Below are 20,214 nucleotides of genomic sequence, written 5' to 3' on the forward strand. Positions count from 1 at the left end.
AAAAACATATATAAGGCAAACTGTATTATTATCATGAACAGTGCTGATGTCGAACCTACATTAATATGTCAATTAAATTATATTACCTGCCTAAAAAAAATAAAAATACCCCAAATTTTATTACAGCATTTTCCGAAGACCCCCAACCCGACTTTGCTTCCAACCTAGCAACTACGTCACGGGATCAGTTAAAATGCAATAGAGGAAAATGAATTGACATCTATGAAAGGCTAATGTAAGTCAATAAGATCGATTCGGAACAGTTGTGATCCCGAGATAAGTCAGCCAACGACGGTTTATGATCTATCCGTCCCCGGGAGACCGCACTGAGTAAGGCTGCCTTGTAATTAGTCATTTTAAATGAGGAAGACCTGACAGAGCCGCGTTTTTATGGTAATGACACATTTCCTGCACACGGATGAATGAAGACGAAGGTATGAATGAAAGAGGGGAGATGAGGTCATAGCAGAACGGAATGATTCCTCATCCCCCCCCCTGGCAGGGTGGTGGCATCCTCGTAGCGGCTGGAGCTTAGCATTGCAGCATCGTCAAGGGACCCGGGCTAGGGGAACATAGACCTGGTTTTTGCATCAGTGTGCGGAGCAGTGTTACAACAGACGGCTGTTTATTTCTGGCAGCAAAGAAAAAAATCCTTCGTAGATAAACGCTCACAGAGCGTACAAGCATAAAACTGACACCCCCCCCCCCCCCGGAGGGGAAGAGCCCATCACCTGCACATACAGGATGCCGGCCATTTTGTGGGCAGAACTAAAATGTACATACTTCACAGCTGTGATGATTTAGGCGTGATTCCCCTCTAATTCTACATGTACAAGCAGCAGGTGTGCGCGGCACTTAAGGGGTGTTTTTAGATATGGGGAAGGGGGTTAGGGGACTTGGCGTACCCCCTTCTGTGACATGACTAGGCCCTGTTTAGTGTTCCTAGCGACCTGATAGGCTGACACACCCCTGAGGCATGCATGGCCATAACAGAGCTGCTTGTGCTGTAAACAGGTGATGCCTAATACATATTTGACCAGTAAAACTAAGGGGCCCATTTATCAACGAGTTTTATCATACGCAACAAGTTTTGAAACTCTTTGCGCATGATAAATGGTGCTCCAGCCAATCAGCTCCTGTCATCCGTTTGAAAAATGACAGTTGGGAGCTGATTGGCTGGAGCACCATTTATCATACGCAACGGAGTTTTAAAACTTGTTGCGTATGATAAAACTTGTTGATAAATGAGGGCCAAAGTACCTACCAATCAGCTCCGAACTGTCGCTTTACAGGCTGTGTTTGAAAAATGACGGTTAGGAGCTGACTGGTTGGTACTTTATCTCTCTCCACTTCATCTGTCTACAAGGCTTAGTACATCTGTCTACCCCTGTACATTTTTATTTTTATGGCTGCTTGCTTGAGGTACCAAGTACAGTAAGTGAGGTGAACTATGGAGCTATCTAGTGAGGGAGGGGCAAAGACCTCCGCCGTATTCTACTTTCCTTCCTACCAGTATATATCCTGCGCTTTAATCCCCTCCTAACATTTCTAACCTTCCCTTCACTGTTCTACTCACCTGAAACAGAAAAACATGGAAATCTTAAAATCTTCTCCCTATTTAAGACACCCCCAACCCCTCCCCGGCCAGTGACAGCCTTAATTCAGCGGCACACAAGCTGGCTGTCCTCCAATCACTGTGCATCTACGATCACAAAGTGTATGTAGCAGGTTAGTCTATGATTGTATTAGGGAAAGGGAAGGAGGTTAAGGGGTGGCCTAGAGTTTTGCACAAGAGCCATATTAAATCAAAAATTATGTCAAAAACAAACAAACAAACAAAAAAAAAACACTGCCCACTTATCCCTAGACGGGAGCCTAGCTTGCCTAATCGATGATTTGGCCACGCCCACTTTCTTGTGCATGATACCGATATGGGCCATTAATGCCGCACGGTTGTCCGGATGTGATAGGTAATAGCTTCGATAAATCAGCTCCTTATTCTCCTCACTTCATAGAAGTTGATGTTAGATACAGGTATGGAGGCCACATCTAAAATAGCAAAATCACAAATGGCCACTGACATCTCCGTCCCCTTCACAAAGGTTCTCTCTAGCACTACCAGCTGTCCTAAATCCCGAAAAAAAACATTCTTATCGTTGCAGCACGCAGCCAAAATCGGACGGTTGGGAGATATGGTTTTATGAATGACTCGACGGTGATGTCTTCCCCTCTGCTTGTCTAATGCGACATAGGGGAGCATCTATCTAAGCCTCCCAGTTCCTACATCATGCAAAAACATCTATCTGTGAAGGATTATAGTAGTACATATATTTAGCTAAATGGGGCAATTTAGCAAGCTTAGCTTTCTGCACATTGGGTGCATTACAGAGGTGCACGGAATGCCCATGTACAGGTTGTTGACTGATCATTTGCTTCTGTGCATGCGCAAAATATTCTGAAAACCCCCGATGGCGTATGTGTTACCCTGTGTGTACGCACAAATGCGGTTGCGTATGGGACCGCTGGTATCAGAACTGACAAGGGAAAACCATGGGCGTTCCTGGGAGGTGGCCTGAAGAGGACGTGAAAAAATCCATTGCGTGGGCATGTTATTTGAGGGCGTCGCTGGCGGGTCAGTGAAAGCGTCTGCGTACTCAGACGCAAAGTCGCAGAGGCCATGTTCAGGTGGAAACACTGTACCTGCCAATGGGCTATTGCAAGTGTCGATGGGGCGCCGATGGCGGTGTGTCCAGGACCACCGGCAGTTTTTCCAGCATGCAGGGACGCTGAAGGTGGGCGCCACAGTGCTTGCACATTCCGGCGCACGCTGCTACACAAAGGCTGAAACTAGTATTTGCATATTATCACCGACGAGGCTCCGCAAAGACGCCGCCGTGGCGACTCCAGCCTTCCTCTCTCTGGGACCTTGGTGTCCTACCGGCTTGCAATGATTCCCTGCCTAGTAGCTATTGCAGGTATTACTGTAAACGCTATTGGTATCTGAGTTATTGTCAGTAAAGTCTTTCTGGATGAGTTGGGTTTCCGCAGTGTAATGAGAATAACTTCCCGCTCAGTATTTGTTCCTCTCGATCACCTTCAGGAACCGGTCGCTAGACAGGCGCACACATGAGTGATAGGAGGGCGTAAACACGTCACTCGGGGAACACGTTTAACAGGAGGGAATCTGCTTTTAGGTGTTTTTGTTCTTGATCGTATTCAAGGAATGTTCTACACGAAGGATCCTCTGGGCAGTGCATACTCTGTGTCATGTAAACTTTCTTACAAGTTTATATAATAAGGAACAACTGATGTTGAAGAGTAACTGTCGCCTACACACTGGGCCTAATTCTACGGCGGGAACCGCTCATTATACGGCGGCAAATAGCGAGTGTTGGCAAAAGTGAATTTACGCATTTTTCCACATCTACGGTCGATTTCTGAGTCGGACAAACCTTGCCCGGATCTCTCTTTGCATTAAGTGGGGGCTTCGCGGTCGCACGCAAGAGATGGATGTATGAGGGATCTCTTGCACTCAGCATGGGGCAGGTGTAAAAGCTGATAATAATGGCAGTGGTTGCGGCTGTGGACGGAGTAACGGTGGGCGAAGTGACTCCCCGCTTGAAGTCGCACAGATCCCCGCATTAGCCCTATGGATACTCTCATAGCATAAGGTGGTAAATCCGGATCCCGTGGCTTCCCGCAAATACAGCTACTTGGCGTCCAACTCAGGATCAGGCCCACTGGGAGCAGCCTTTCTGTGAGTTGGGCCAATGGGTCTGATTCAGACCCCGGACGCTATTTGCGGACGCTCATTCTTAAAAAGGGGCCGGATATTTAAATTGAGCGCTCGCTCTTTGCGGTCTGTTGACGCCTCTATGTCTTAGCGAGCGTCCGAAAAATGCGCTCGCTATTTTGTAAAGACGCCCCTTTGCCGTTCGCATCATACATCATCTCCGCTATTTATTTGATTAATCGGGAACATCGAAAGGCATCTGAACTGCTCTCAGTGCTTGTGGTAGGATTTACTTCCCGCTATCACTGCGAGCAGTTCAGGCTAAAAGACAACCAAGTGACGTGGTCGATGACGCTGCTTTGTTAATTATGCATTCCCATTAAACGCCGTTTTGACCGTTTGGCACGCCTGCGTTCGGTTCTCCACTCCCCCGTTTTCAAGCACCTTCCCCTGTTACCACCCACAAACGCCTCATTCTGTCACTCAAATTAGCAGCCCCTCGCTGTTTTACGAGCGCACGATTTCCGACCGCAATGACTGGTTCGTTTATGCGCATTACGACCCACACGCATGCGCAGTTTTGCGAACATCGCTCAGAGCGAACGAGCGGCCGCTTACGAGCGGCTCTGAATCAGGCCCAATATTCAGAAGAATACAGTCTACCAGTTCTCCAGGATCCAATAACACAACCTATTTATCAATCGCAGATATTCCTGTGGCTGGTGGAAACGGGTGTTTTTCGACAGGTCTATACTATTTAACAAGGATCGCCGGATTCCTTGTTCTGTAATCCCCATCTCAGTATGATAGCTGGTGTGGCATGTAAAATCGTCATTCAGAATGTCGACATGTCAAACGTTGACACTGACCTAATGTTGATATGTGCATGACGCCAGCCGGGATGTTGACAATGTGTTTCTTATCATCTGACTCTAACCGCAGCCTAAAACTAGCCCTAATCTAACCCTAACCGTAGCCTAACCCTAAGCCTACAGTCGGCTATCAACATTATGGCTGTCGACTGTATGACTACCTGCCTGATTGCTGACGCCATCACTTTGATTCCTGGCCGCACAACCGCAAATGTGATTGGTACCAGGAGGAGGTCCAGCCCGCATAGTAGGGATCAGCCGTGCTTCCTCCATAGGGAAATCTAAGCTTTCCTGAGCTAATTAAGTAGCCCCTAAATGCATAAAAAACAATATGGACGGCTCCTGCCAGCACTGATGCTTGTAGAGCAATGTACAGCGTTTGCTAAATAGCCGTAAAACGTAATTCTTCCCTAAACATGTGGTAGCAGCAGCTTCAGGTAAAGGGACCCTAGCTGGGTACACACCTTTGCGATCCCCCTTTGCGTATGCATCGCAATGCGCAATCGCAGTGACTTTGCAGACCCATCGCAGAGTGATTGACAGGAAGTGCCGTTTGTGGGTGGTGCCGGGGGGGTGGTCTGCAGGCGTGCCAGTGCAAGGGGCGTCCATAAATTAGCCTCTGTGATGCCGTACGCAGTCTGAGCACTCATAGCGTGCAATGAAGTTAGCAATTCCTGAGTAAGGTCAGACCTAGTGCAAGTGTGCGTGAGGCTGCGATGGTGCTCGATGTTCCCAATGGTTTCACAGTCTTACTAGACATTACGGATGTGTGTAAGATAAAGTGGGCGTCTTTATGCTGTGCTGCGGCGTCGGCATTGTAATCGCAATGGATTAGCATACTATCGCAGTGAGACTGTGGGGCCTAATCATCAACACTAAAATAACGGTTTTAAGGACATTTTCCTTAATTAACGCTATTTTAGTATTCATGAAGACACTTAACACAGGAGATATCACTGATAACTCCTGTGTTAAGTCCGCCTGCGTTAATTTCCACACTCCCCATACATTAGTACATTAGTATGGGGACGTAGAAATTAGGCTATTCATCAAATTCCGAAAAATTATATACTTTCGGAATTTGATGGTGTTACTAATATGCCACTCTCAGGTGGCGTATAGCGGGCTACACTTACCTGCTGTCAGCGTGAGCAGATCCTCCTCGGCTCTCTTCGGCGCTCCCTGGGCCCTCCTCCGGCTCCGGCTGATGCTCTGACACTGTGGTCTCCCAGCAGAACACAATAAAGTTTAGAGAAGAAAAAAAACTTTACTGTGTTCTGCCAGGAGAACACAATGTCAGAGCATCAGCCGGAGCCGGAGGCAGCTGCAGCGGCCAGGTACTGTAGGTGGGGGACAGGGAGTGGGGGACAGAATTACCGCAGCTGTAGTCAGTGCTGTGCATGCGCCGCTTTTGTGAACGTAACGGCGCATGTGCAGCACTGATTACAGCTGCGGTAAGTTAGTGTAGGCAGGGAAAAGTATCTATTTCCCGGAAAGCTGTCATCGCAAAAATGACAGCTTTTCGGGAATAGATACTTATGGAGGGGAGGTCTGATGAATTCCTCCGGTAGTTAGGTAGAACTCCATGCCAGTTCTAAACCTAATTACTTCCATCAAAGTTTTAGTAATGATGAATAGGCCCCTGTGTGCGTAATTGCAATTGCATACGCACTTGCGATCCGTAGTGAACCAGACCCCGTGACCCTCGCAGGCTGGTAAATTCTGGTGCTGCTAATGTCGGTATTGCTGCGGTAGTTAGTACAAATTGTTGACTAGCAGCGACTTTGAATAGAATAGAATAGGGCTCTGTGTATTGGGTGAAGGTGAGAAATCTACGTCCTGACCTTTGTGTATTAGAAGGAAATCAGAGCATTGTGTGTTAGGCCTCCAGTGGTTTGTGTAGCAACGCAATGAGAAATACCTGTGTATTAGGTACAGAGGAGAGGTCTGTGTATTAGGGTTATGTGCAGTGTCGGACTGGGGCATGAAGAGCCCACCAGGGAATGCAGTGTTAGGGGCCCAAGCTTAAGGGATGTGACCAGTCAGACAGGGGGTGTGGCCAGCCCTCACAGAGGCTTAGCCAGCCATTAAAGCCCGTGGGGGTCTATTCATGTAACACATTAAGGGATTTCCGGTAATTACCACTATATATCGCATCATATCGATACAATATATAGTAGTTCTACTAAGGTGGTATACACAAATACTTGCCTGTCCGGAGAAGCTACAGATGGGTCCTCATATACAGTATCTAGACTCATTGCGCGTTAAACAGCCCTTCTAGTCGCGCCATGCCGTGGTGTGACTCAGTAGAGCGCTCTGCGACTTTGTGCAACTTTTTTTACCTACAAATGCATCTTATTTGCACAGCGATGTGAATATATAGCACAAGCAGCTTCTGCTGATTAAAATGATATGCAGCATGCCTATGTTCTGTGAGCGAGTGCGGGTGTATCTACATGCAAAATGCTACGTTACAGTATCAGCGGCTGTAACACTGTAACGTAGTGTTTTGCATGCAGATACACCCGCAGTCACACACAGAGAACATAGACATGCTGCATGTCATTTTAATCAGCAGAAACTGTTTTGTGCGAAGGTAAAAAGTCACACGAAAAGACACCAGGCGCTACCAAGTCACACCGAGCTCCTGCATTATAGCCCTCATTCAGAGTCGATCGCAAGAAGCGATCGCTCACTCTGAATGATTGTGGGCACTTCTTATTTTGAAGTGCTGCCTCCAGGTCGCAAGCTAAGCTGTGGCTTACCACCCACAGCTTAGCTTGCGATCAGGGTGATGGTCACAATGGTCATCACCATCGCGACCATTGGGGCTTACGGCCAGACCCTAAGGTTGGGTCTGAGCTCTCGTAAGCCCCAGGAAACTTCCTGCTCTGTTTGAGCAGGAAGTTCCCCACTGACATCATCAATAATGTCAGTGGGGCCGCCCCCAAACGGCAAGCGTTCCGACTGGAACACCTCCATTTGGCCGGGCACGCCCCCGACCCGCCCAGCAAACGGGGCGAGCTGTCACTCAACATCGACAGCTCGCCCCGCCTGCTACGAGACCCCTAGCGACGGTCGCTAGCCGGGTCTCACGCATGCGCACGACGGAGCCGGCTCCATCGTGCGCATGCTCTGTGGGGACCATCAACCCGGTTGCGAGCGGATCGGCGCTTGCGACCGAGGCTGAATGAGACCCTATGTGTGGTGCGACTTGTAGTGCACGGAGGATAGTTGTACAGTATGTGGACACATCTGTATCTGAAAAGCAGGCCTTCCACGATCATGGTGAGAAGTGTGGTACTCCCAGATACTGCGACCTCAGCCATTATGATCTGACTATGTATACGCCAGCAGTGATCATTAGATCAGGGTCAGCAAGTTGGCCATGCGGGAAACAGAAGAGATGGGAACAGCTGCTGATCTCCTAGCTGGAGGCTGAAGACAGTCCACCTCTACGTATTCCAGCATCCAGCAACAGCAGAACAGGGACCTCACTGAGCAGCTGTGGACCTTCTACTGCTGCTGGCCCTGCAGTAAGGAGGACGTGCCCCGATGCCCATTAGCAGCATGACCCCCCCTTTGCCAATCTCCATGCTCTGCGGGCTAGATGTAATCAGGAGAAGGCAGCAATCTTGGGAGGTCATTTACTCACCAGGTGTGTGGTGCGGGGACCCTCCATCCCCCAACTCTCGATAGCTGGGCTGACTCGGAGAGTCTGCGGGCAAGCTGAGTAGCCGAGGCTCCTCTGATGGGCCGGTGCAGCAGAAGGGGACAGCTGTCCTCTCTGTAGGGATGCCCATCGGTAAGCAGTCCATTGATGGTCACCACTGTTGGTCACCATCAGTGATAACCATCAATGACATAAAACCATCTATAGTGAAGCATCGATGGTTTGCAACACTCGATTGCCACCACTATTATCGTTCCGGTACACGGCAAAATGATTTATCGTACAATATATCGTCTTATGTGTACCCCGCCTAACATTGTATAATTTTCGTGTACAGTCTGGAACCTGAGGAAGTGGCGGGGTCCTCAGGCAGTAGGGCCCACCGGGAATTTCCCCTGTATCCCTGGAGAGGCCTGTATATTAGGGTGATGTGAGAGGTCTGTGTATTAGGGGGATGAGAGACGTGTATTTTTGGGGGATGTGAGCGATCTGTGTATTAGGGGGGATGTTAGAGATCTGTGTATTAGGGGGATGTGAGCGATCTGTGTATTAGGGGGGATGTGAGAGATCTGTGTATTAGGGGGGATGTGAGAGATCTGTGTATTAGGGGGATGTGAGAGATCTGTGTATTAGGGGGATGTGAGAGATCTGTATATTAACGGGGATGAGAGACACATGTGTATTAGGGAGGATGTGAGAGATCTGTGTATTAGGGGGATGTGAGAGATCTGTGTATTAGGGGGGATGTGAGCGATCTGTGTATTAGGGGGGATGTGAGCGATCTGTGTATTAGGGGGATGTGAGAGATCTGTATATTAGGGGGATGTGAGCGATCTGTGTATTAGGGGGATGTGAGAGATCTGTATATTAGGGGGATGAGAGACACATGTGTATTAGGGGGATGTGAGCGATCTGTGTATTAGGGGGGATGTGAGCGATCTGTGTATTAGAAGGATGTGGGAGATCTGTGTATTACGGGGATGAGAGAGATCTGTGTATTAGAGGGGATGTGAGCGATCTGTGTATTAGGGGGATGTGAGAGATCTGTGTATTAGGGGGATGTGAGAGATCTGTGTATTAGGGGGATGTGAGAGATCTGTGTATTAGGGGGATGTGAGAGATCTGGTATTAGGGGGATGTGAGCGATCTGTGTATTAGAAGGATGTGAGAGATCTGTGTATTAGGGGGATGAGAGAGATCTGTGCATTACGGGGATGAGAGAGATCTGTGTATTAGGGGGATGTGAGAGATCTGTGTATTAGGGGGATGTGAGAGATCTGTGTATTAGGTGTATGTTAATGGTCTGTGTATTAGGGGGATGTGAGAGATCTGTGTATTAGGGGGATGTGAGAGATCTGTGTATTAGGGGGATGTAAAAGGTCTGTGTATTAAGGGGATGTGAGAGATCTGTGTATTAGGGGGATGTGAGATCTGGTATTAGGGGGATGTGAGCGATCTGTGTATTAGAAGGATGTGAGAGATCTGTGTATTAGGGGGATGAGAGAGATCTGTGCATTACGGGGATGAGAGAGATCTGTGTATTAGGGGGATGTGAGAGATCTGTGTATTAGGGGGATGTGAGAGATCTGTGTATTAGGTGTATGTGAATGGTCTGTGTATTAGGGGGATGTGAGAGGTCTGTGTATTAGGGGGATGTGAGAGATCTGTGTATTAGGTGTATGTTAATGGTCTGTGTATTAGGGGGATGTGAGAGATCTGTGTATTAGGGGGATGTGAGAGATCTGTGTATTAGGGGGATGTAAAAGATTTGTGTATTAAGGGGATGTGAGAGATCTGTGTATTAGGGGGATGTGAGATCTGGTATTAGGGGGATGTGAGCGATCTGTGTATTAGAAGGATGTGAGAGATCTGTGTATTAGGGGGATGAGAGAGATCTGTGCATTACGGGGATGAGAGAGATCTGTGTATTAGGGGGATGTGAGAGATCTGTGTATTAGGGGGATGTGAGAGATCTGTGTATTAGGTGTATGTGAATGGTCTGTGTATTAGGGGGATGTGAGAGGTCTGTGTATTAGGGGGATGTGAGAGATCTGTGTATTAGGGGATGTGAGAGGTCTGTGTATTAGGGGGATGTGAGCGCTCTGTGTAGTAGGAGGATGTGAGAGATCTGTATATTAGGGAGATGTGAGAGGTCTGTGTATTAGGGAGATGTGAGAGGTCTGTGTATTAGGGAGATGTGAGAGATCTGTGTATTAGGGGGATGTGAGAGGTCTGTGTATTAGGGGGATGTGAGAGATCTGTGTATTAGGGGATGTGAGAGGTCTGTGTATTAGGGGGATGTGAGCGCTCTGTGTATTAGGAGGATGTGAGAGATCTGTATATTAGGGAGATGTGAGAGGTCTGTGTATTAGGGAGATGTGAGAGGTATGTGTATTAGGGAGATGTGAGAGATCTGTGTATCAGGGGGATGCAAGAGATCTGTGTATCAGGGGGATGCAAGAGATCTGTGTATCAGGGCGATGTGAGAGATCTGTGTATTAGGGGATGTGAGAGATCTGTGTATTAGGGCGATGTGAGAGATCTGTGTATTAGGTGTATGTAAGAGGTATGTGTATTAGGGAGATGTGAGCGATCTGTGTATTAGGGAGATGTGAGAGGTCTGTGTATTAGGGAGATGTGAGAGATCTGTGTATTAGGGGGATGTGAGAGATCTGTGTATCAGGGCGATGTGAGAGATCTGTGTATTAGGGGGATGTGAGAGATCTGTGTATTAGGGGGATGTGAGAGATCTGTGTATTAGGGGGATGTGAGAGATCTGTTTATTAGGAGGATGTGAGAGATCTGTTTATTAGGAGGATGTGAGAGATCTGTGTTTTAGGGGGATGCAAGAGATCTGTGTATTAGGGGGATGTGAGAGATCTGTGTATTAGGGGGATGTGACAGATCTATATATAAGGAAAAGGGGAGAGGTCTGTGTATTAGGAATAGGGGGTAGGTAATAGGTATGTGTATTAGAGGGATGTGAGAGATCTCTGCATAATGAAGAGGGGATAGGTCTGTGTATTAGGAGGATGTGAGAGGTCTGTATATTAGGGGGATGTGAGAGATCTCTGTATTAGGGGGATGTGAGAGATCTGTGTATTAGGAAGAGGAGAAGGGTCTGTGTATTAGGGGGATGTGAGAGATCTCTATATAAGGAATAGGGGAGAGGTCTGTGTATTAGGAAGAGGGGGTAGGTCTGTGTATTAGAGGGATGTGAGAGATCTCTGTATAAGGAAGAGGGGATAGGTCTGCGTATTAGGAGGATGTGAGAGGTCTGTATATTAGGGGGATGTGAGAGATCTCTGTATTAGGGGGATGCGAGAGATCTGTGTATTAGGAAGAGGAGAACGGTCTGTGTATTAGGGGGTTGTGAGAGATCTCTGTATAAGGAAGAGGGGAGATGTCTGTGTATTAGGGGGATGTGAGAGATCTCTGTATAAGGCAAAGGGGAGAGGTCTGTGTATCAGGGGGATGTGAGAGATCTGTGTATTAGGCGGATGTGAGAGATCTGTGTATTAGGTGTATGTAAGAGGTCTGTGTATTAGGGGGATGTGAGAGATATATATATAAGGGAAAGGGGAGGGGTCTGTGTATTAGGAAGAGAGGGTAGGTCTGTGTATTAGGAGGATGTGAGAGGTCTGTATATTAGGGGGATGTGAGAGATCTCTGTATTAGGGGGATGTGAGAGATCTGTGTATTAGGAAGAGGAGAAAGGTCTGTGTATTAAGGGGATGTGAGAGATCTCTTTATAAGGAAGAGGGGAGAGGTCTGTGTATTAGGGGGGATGTGGGAGGTTTGTGCTATAGGGGGATGTGCGAGATCTGTGTATTAGGGGGATGTGAGATATCTGTGTATTAGGGGGATGTGAGAGATCTCTGTATAAGGAAGAGGGGAGAGATCTGTCTATTAGGAAGAGGGGAGAGGTCTGTATATTAGGAGGATGTGAGAGATCTCAGTATAAGCAAGAGGGGAAAGGTCTGTGTATTAGGTTAGGGATAGATTAGATACTTACCCTGTCGGGATCTTGTCCTTTCTAGCATCCGGCGTCGGTATTACATTCTCCCGGCTGACGTTCGGCGGGATATAACACCGATTCCGGGGGGGATGTGAGAGATCTGTGTATTAGGAATAGGGGAGAGGTCTGTGTATTAGGGGGATGTGAGAGATATCTGTATAAGGAAGGGGAGAGGTCTGTGTTTGAGGGGGATGTGAGAGATCTGTGTATTAGGTGTATGTGAGAGATCTCTGTACTAGGAAGAGGGGAAAGGTCTGTGTATTAGGGGGATGTGAGAGATCTGTGTATTAGGAATAGGAGAGAGAGATCTGCATATTAGGGAAATGAGAGATGCATGTTTTCGGAAGAGGGGAGAGGACTGTGTATTTATTATGGGGATGTGAGAGATCTGTGTATTGGGAATATGAGAGAGGTTTGTGTATTAGGGGGATGTGAGAGATCTCTGTATTGGGAATAATAGAGAGGTTTGTGTATTAGGGAAATGTGAGAGATCTGTGTATTAGAAAGGGCGATAGGTCAGTGTATTAGCTGTATGTGAGAGATCTCTGTATTGGGAATAGGAGAGAGGTCTATGTATTAGGGAATTGTGAGCTATCTATGTATTAGTAAAGGTGCTTACACACACAACGATTTTTTGAACGATTATCGATAAACGATATCGATTATGGTTCATCGTTGAAAAAATCGTTCACTTTGTAAGTTAAAACGATGAACGATTATTGTTCATGCGTGTTCACGTTTGTAGTTTGTAGCTCAGTCAGACTGACCAACTCAACGATTTTCATTAAGGGAATATGCAAAAATCGCTTGTAGTTAAAAAAAAATCGTTCATTACATTTAGTAAATGAACGATTTTAGTAAACGATTTTCGTTAATTTTTCCTTGAAAAAATGAACGAAAATTTTTTACTAAAACCGTTCATTTACAAAATCGTTGTGTATGTATGCAGCCTTAGGGGGAGAGGTCTGTGTATTTATTAGAGGGATTGAGAGATCTGTATTATGATGAAGAAGAGCAACTTTGTATTTGGAGGATGTAAAAGATATGTGGGGATATTTGGGGATGTGAGAGATCTGTGTATCAGGAAAAGAGGGGAGGTCTGTGTATTAGGATGATGTGAGAGACCTGTGTATTAGGAATAGCAGATATGTTGGTTTAGTAGGGGGATGCGTGAAATCTGTGTATTGGGAAGAGGGGAGAGGTCTGTGCATTAGGGGATGTGAGAGATCTGTGTATTAGGAATAGGAGAGTGGTCTGTGTATTAGAGGATGTGAGAGATCTGTGTATTAGGAATAGGAGAGTGGTCTGTGTATTACAGGATGTGAGAGATCTGTGTACTAGGAAGAGAAGAAACATCTGTGTATTAGGGGGGTATGCAGTCAGGAAGCTGACAGTCGAAATGGCGACCGCCGGCTTCCCGACTGTCATATCCCTGCGAGGTACTAATGATAGGCGTCGAAATCCATTTGCCTATCATTAGCCCTACGCTGGGATACCGACGCCTGGCATACCAAACTAATGTAAGCCGGGCGGGGGCAGCGGACAGCTGTGGCGGGGGGGGGTTAGGTTAGGGGCTCCTGGGGGGGATTTAGGGTTAAGCACCCCCCTGGGAGGGTTAGGGTTAGGCTAGTGGAAGGGGGGGCGGGATTAGGGTTAGGCACCCCCGGGGGGAGGTTAGGCTCTTGCACCCCCCCGGGAGGGTTAGGCTTAGGGGGCGGGGAGGGCAGTTAGGTTTAGGCACCCCTGGGGGAAGATTAGGGTTAGGCACCCCTGGGGGAGGTAAGGGTTAGGCACTTGGGGGGGAGGTTAGGGTTAGGCACTTGTGGGGGAGGTTAGGGTTAGGGGGGGGTTAGGGTTAGGCACTTGGGGGGGAGGTTAGGGTTAGTCATCCATAAGGGAGGATTAGGGTTAGGTGGGGGGAGGTTAGGGTTAGGCACTTGGGGGGAGGTTAGGCACCCCTAAGGGAGGGTTAGGGTTAGTGGGGGGAGGTTAGGGTTAGGGGAGGGGGTTAGGGTTAGGTGGGGGGGAGGTTAGGGATAGATTAGATACTTGCCCTGTTGGGATCTTGTCCTTTCTAGCGTCCGGCGTCGGTATTACATTCTCCCGGCTGACATCCAGCGGGATATAATACCGATTCCGGGGGGGATGTGAGAGATCTGTGTATTAGGAATAGGAGAGAGGTCTGTGTATTAGGGGGATGTGAGAAATCTGTGTATTAGAAATAGGGGAGAGGTCTGTGTATTAGGGGGATGTGAGAGACCTGTGTATTAGGAATAGGAGAGAGGTCTGTGTATTAGGGGGATGTGAGAGACCTGTTTATGAGGAATAGGGGAGAGGTCTGTGTATTAGGCATATGTGAGAGACCTGTGTATTAGGAATAGGGGAGAGGTCTGTGTATTTGGAGGATGTGAGAGATCTGTGTATTAGGAATAGGGAAGAGATCTGTGTATTAGGCGTATGTGAGAGATCTGTGTATTAGGAATAGGGGAGAGGTCTGTGTATTTGGAGGATGTGAGAGATCTGTGTATTAGGAATAGGGAAGAGATCTGTGTATTAGGCGTATGTGAGAGACCTGGGTATTAGGAATAGGGGAGAGGTCTGTGTATTAGGCATATGTGAGAGATCTGTGTATTAGGAATAGGGGAGAGGTCTGTGTATTAGGCGTATGTGAGAGATCTGTGTATTAGGAATAGGGGAGAGGTCTGTGTATTAGGCGTATGTGAGAGACCTGTGTATTAGGAATAGGGGAGAGGTCTGTGTATTAGGCGTATGTGAGAGACCTGTGTATTAGGAAGTGGGGAGAGGTATGTGTATTAGGCGTATGTGAGAGATCTGTGTATTAGGGGGAAGTGAGAGATACATGTTTAGGAAGTGGGGAGAGGTATGTGTATTAGGGAGGGATGTACTAAAGGGGAAAATGTGTTAAATCCCCCGAAAATGCCTTTTCCGGGGGTTTTACCGTATTTTCCATATGTATCAAGGTTGTTCGTTCTGGTGGGTAACGCAATCTTCAGGTGGCGTCACCCAATAGAAGCCTATGGTTTTTTTTTCCCAGGACACTTCCCCCCTGCGGCATTCTGCGCATGTACTAAGGACGCCAGAGGGACTTCTGGGTGTTAAACCTGGGAGTCCCTCTATGCGGGGCCATCGCATAGGACAGATCTTATAGGGAGAGCTGTCCTGTGCCATATACTAGGTACATACCGCAACTATTATCCGCAGTATGTACCCGATGAGAGGTGGGATATACCGTATCATGGGTGCTATGTTCAGTACATCCCGCCCGCGGGGAGATGTGAGAGATCTGTATTTTAGGAATAGGGGAGAGGTCTGTGTATTAGGAAGAAAGGAGAGGTCTGTGTATTAGGGCGATGTGTAATAAGAATAGGTGAGTGATCTGTGTATTAGGAAGAAAGGAGAGGTCTGTGTATTAGGGCGATGTGTAATAAGAATAGGTGAGTGATCTGTGTATTAGGAAGAAAGGAGAGGTCTGTGTATTAGGGCGATGTGTAATAACAATAGGTGAGTGATCTGTGTATTAGGAAGAAAGGAGAGGTCTGTGTATTGGGGGATGTGAGAGATCTGTGTATTAGGAAAAGGAAAGTCTGTATATTAGGGGATATGAGAGATCTGTGTATTAGGAAAAGGAAAGTCTGTATATTAGGGGATATGAGATATCTGTGTATTAGGAAAAGAAGAGCCTGTATATTAGGGGATATGAGAGATCTTTGTATTAGGAATAGAGGGGAGGTCTGTGTTTTAGGGTGATGTAAGAGGTCTGTGTACTAGGGGTTGTGCAATATCTGTGTATTAGGAAGAGGGGAGAGGTCTGTGTATTAGGGGCATGTGAGTGATCTGTGTATTAGGAAGAAAGGAGAGATCTGTGTATTAGGAGGATGTGAGAGATCTGTGTATTAGGTAGAGCGGAGAGGTCTATGTATAAGGGGGATGTAAGAGATCTCTGTATTAGGAAGAAGAGAGACTGTGTATTAGGGGATATGAGAGATTTGTGAATTAGTAAAAGAGGAGAGGTCTGTGTATTAGGGGGATGTGAGAGATCTGTGTATTAGGAGGATGTGAGAGATCTGTGTATTAGGTAGAGCGGAGTGGTCTATGTATAAGGGGGATGTAAGAGATCTCTGTATTAGGAAGAAGAGAGACTGTGTATTAGGGGATATGAGAGATTTGTGAATTAGTAAAAGAGGAGAGGTCTGTGTATTAGGGGGATGTGAGAGATTAGGAATAGGGGAGAGGTCTGTGTATTAGGGGGTATGAAAGATCTGTGTATTAGGAAGAGGAAAGAGGTCTGTATTAGAAGGATGTGAGGGGCCTGTGTATTAGGAGGATGTGAGAGGCCTCTTTATTTGGAAAAGGGAGAGGTCTGTGTATTAAGAGGATGTGAGATGTCTGTGTATTAGACAGAGGGGAAAAGCTGTGTATTAGGAGGTGGCAGACGCCTGTGTATTAGGTGGATCGATAGAGATCAGTGTATTAAGAAGAGAGGAGAGGTTTGTGTATTACGGGTATGTGAGAGTTCTGTGTATTAGGAATAGGAGAGAGGTCTGTGAATTAGGAGGATGTGGAGAGAAGAGGCCTGTGTATTAGGGTGATCTGAGAGGCCTGTGTATTAGGGTGATCTGAGAGGCCTGTCTATTACGGCCTACCCTCCAACATGACCCATTCCAAAACACTCTGCTCCTGGACTTCCCACCTAATGTATGATTGCAGTCACCTGTGTTGAACTAGGTAATAGATGAGACAGGTGTTTCACCACAGGTGTCTGCAATCATACATTAAGAGGGAAATCCAGGAGCAGAGCATGTTGTACCTAATGGAATGGGTCATGTTGGAGGGTCTGTTTCGGTGATCTGAGAGGCCTGAGCCTGTGTATTTGGGTGATCTGAGAGGCCTGTGTATTAGGGTGATCTGAGAGGCCTGTGTATTAGGGTGATCTGAGAGGCCTGTGTATTAGGGTGATCTGAGAGGCCTGTGTATTAGGGTGATTTGAGAGGCCTGTGTATTAGGGTGATCTGAAAGGCCTGAGCCTGTGTATTAGGGTGATCTGAGAGGCCTGTGTATTAGGGTGATCTGAGAGGCCTGTGTATTAGGGTGATCTGAGAGGCCTGTGTATTAGGGTGATCTGAGAGGCCTGTGTATTAGGGTGATCTGAGAGGCCTGTGTATTAGGGTGACTTGAGAGGCCTGTGTATTAGGGTGATCTGAGAGGCCTGAGTCTGTGTATTAGGGTGATCTGAGAGGCCTGAGTCTGTGTATTAGGGTGATCTGAGAGGCCTGTGTATTAGGGTGATCTGAGAGGCCTGTGTATTAGGGTGATCTGAGAGAGATCTGTGTATTAGGGGGATGTGAGAGGCCTGTGTATTAGGGTGATCTGAGAGGCCTGTGTATTAGGGTGATCTTAGAGGTCTGAGCCTGTGTATTAGGGTGATCTGAGAGGCCTGTGTATTAGGGTGATCTGAGAGGCCTGTGTATTAGGGTGATCTGAGAGGCCTGTGTATTAGGGTGATCTGAGAGGCCTGTGTATTAGGGTGACTTGAGAGGCCTGTGTATTAGGGTGATCTGAGAGGCCTGAGTCTGTGTATTAGGGTGATCTGAGAGGCCTGAGTCTGTGTATTAGGGTGATCTGAGAGGCCTGTGTATTAGGGTGATCTGAGAGGCCTGTGCATTAGGGTGATCTGAGAGAGATCTGTGTATTAGGGGGATGTGAGAGGCCTGTGTATTAGGGTGATCTGAGAGGCCTGTGTATTAGGGTGATCTTAGAGGTCTGAGCCTGTGTATTAGGGTGATCTGAGAGGCCTGTGTATTAGGGTGATCTGAGAGGCCTGTGTATTAGGGTGATCTGAGAGGCCTGTGTATTAGGGTGATCTGAGAGGCCTGTGTATTAGGGTGATTTGAGAGGCCTGTGTATTAGGGTGATCTGTGAGGCCTGTGTATTAGGGTGATCTGAGAGGCCTGAGTCTGTGTATTAGGGTGATCTGAGAGGCCTGAGTCTGTGTATTAGGGTGATCTGAGAGGCCTGAGTCTGTGTATTAGGGTGATCTGAGAGGCCTGTGTATTAGGGTGATCTGAGAGAGATCTGTGTATTAGGGGGATGTGAGAGGCCTGTGTATTAGGGTGATCTGAGAGGCCTGTGTATTAGGGTGATCTGAGAGGCCTGTGTATTAGGGTGATCTGAGAGAAATCTGTGTATTAGGGTGATCTGAGAGAGATCTGTGTATTAGGGGGATGTGAGAGAGATCTGTGTATTAGGAAGAGGTGAGAGCTCTGTATATTTGGAGGATATGAGAGGTCTGTCTATTAGGAAGAGGGACTGGTCTGCATTAGGAAGATGTGAGAGGTCGGTGTATGAGGGGGATGTGAGATGTCTATATATATATATATATATATATATATATATAGACAGAGGGGAGAGGTCTCTGTATCATGAGATTTGTATATTAAATGTACATGATCCATGTATTACAGCATATTCACATGTTATTACTCTTCGGAGCTCTGGCTGGGCGGTCACCGGTCCCTGCATTCTCCATCATCTAGGTATTACATTTCCCAGCTGCAAAAAAAAAAAAAAAAATCAAACCCATTTCCTACCGTGAGCGGTGGTTCCTCAACTCATGGCATAACTCCTCTCTGGATTATCAGGGTCCAGACAGGTGGCAATGAGGGGGCCAGGGCAACTTGGTCGTCTCGAGCACCCCAGCCTGGGGGTCGTAGTGGCAAATCCCTGTGCAAATTCCTGATGTCCACACTAAACCATGATCAACAGCATCCAAAATAGGTCACGCCAACATCTTGCCTCCCAGAACGCCTTGCAGCCACCGGAATGACAGTAAGACACACTGAAATCCACAGGGTTCCCTTCTGGGCTCAGCCCGGGGGTGCCATTCACCCTGATGCCTTGGGTTGTACAGAGGGGGAGGGTGACAGCTGGAGACACTTGCAGGTGCGAAGACAGAAGATGGAGGCTATCCAGAAATAAATAAATAAAGGATCCTTTAGAATAATGGCTTTAAGGACACATTTCTCTTTGTCAGCAGGCGACAGTGTGACAGAGAGAGAGAGAGAAGGGTAAAAGCTGACATGAAAAGCCCAGAATGACTGTGTATTCCCCACCCTCTGTCACACACACACAGCGCTGCCTGGCTTGCTAGCTATTATGAGTGCACGCACACACACACGCACACACAGGGTGTCACACACATCTTCAGTTAAAGAGACATCAGCATTATTATCAATAATTCATGACTCCAAGCATCCCTCCTCCCTCGCTGCCTCTCCCCTCCTCCTCCTCCTCAGTGTCACTGTCCCCTCCTCCTTAGGAGGGATTGGGATGTAAGGTGCCCATTGCATGAGGATCTGTGTTACCCTGTGTAGGTAACCACTGCTCAATCTCATATCTCAGGGCTTAAAACCAGCAGAGAGCATCATACATATATATATATATATATATATATATATATATATTAGTATTAGCTAAATCGGGTTATGGAAACTGATTATGTGATTACAGCACCGAGAATATTATTTATTAGTTCGGATTTAAGCCGCGTGTGCGGTTGTCTCTCCGGCTGGGTTTTTTTTGTTTGTTTCGGAGCTGGGTTTATCTTCGTGTTTCGCTTTTGCGACACAACCCTCATGTGTTTTGGCTTTGGATCTGGAATTTAAATTTTTTTTTAATTATAAAAAAAGTTTTTAAAAACAACTGAAATCATGTAATTTTTGCAACCCAAAATCCAAAATTGGGATTTTAAGTCGGTACCCACCCAATAACATAAGCTGATAGAAGATGTACAGCAGAGTCCACACTCTGGAGAAATAAGCAGATGCTTATTTTTAAAGCTGCATACACACACACAACGATTTTTTGAACGATAATCGTTTGAAAAAATCGTTCACTT

At 47.0% G+C, this 20,214-nt stretch overlaps 1 protein-coding gene across 1 annotated transcript in view; it reads right to left on the reverse strand.

Moving 5' to 3' along the window:
• Positions 1 to 19,481, reverse strand: part of FBXL16 (F-box and leucine rich repeat protein 16) — a 67,789-nt gene extending 48,308 nt beyond the window's left edge. Inside the window, exon 1 of the mRNA XM_088464879.1 lies at positions 18,908 to 19,481. The gene's annotated coding sequence lies outside the window, so the exon portion shown is untranslated. The remainder of the gene's footprint in view (positions 1 to 18,907) is intronic.
• Between the last annotated feature and the right edge of the window lie 733 nt (positions 19,482 to 20,214).

This window comes from Taudactylus pleione, unplaced genomic scaffold, assembly GCF_031769625.1.
Source record: "Taudactylus pleione unplaced genomic scaffold, aTauple2 ptg000061l, whole genome shotgun sequence".
Taxonomy (NCBI): Eukaryota; Metazoa; Chordata; class Amphibia; order Anura; family Myobatrachidae; genus Taudactylus; species Taudactylus pleione.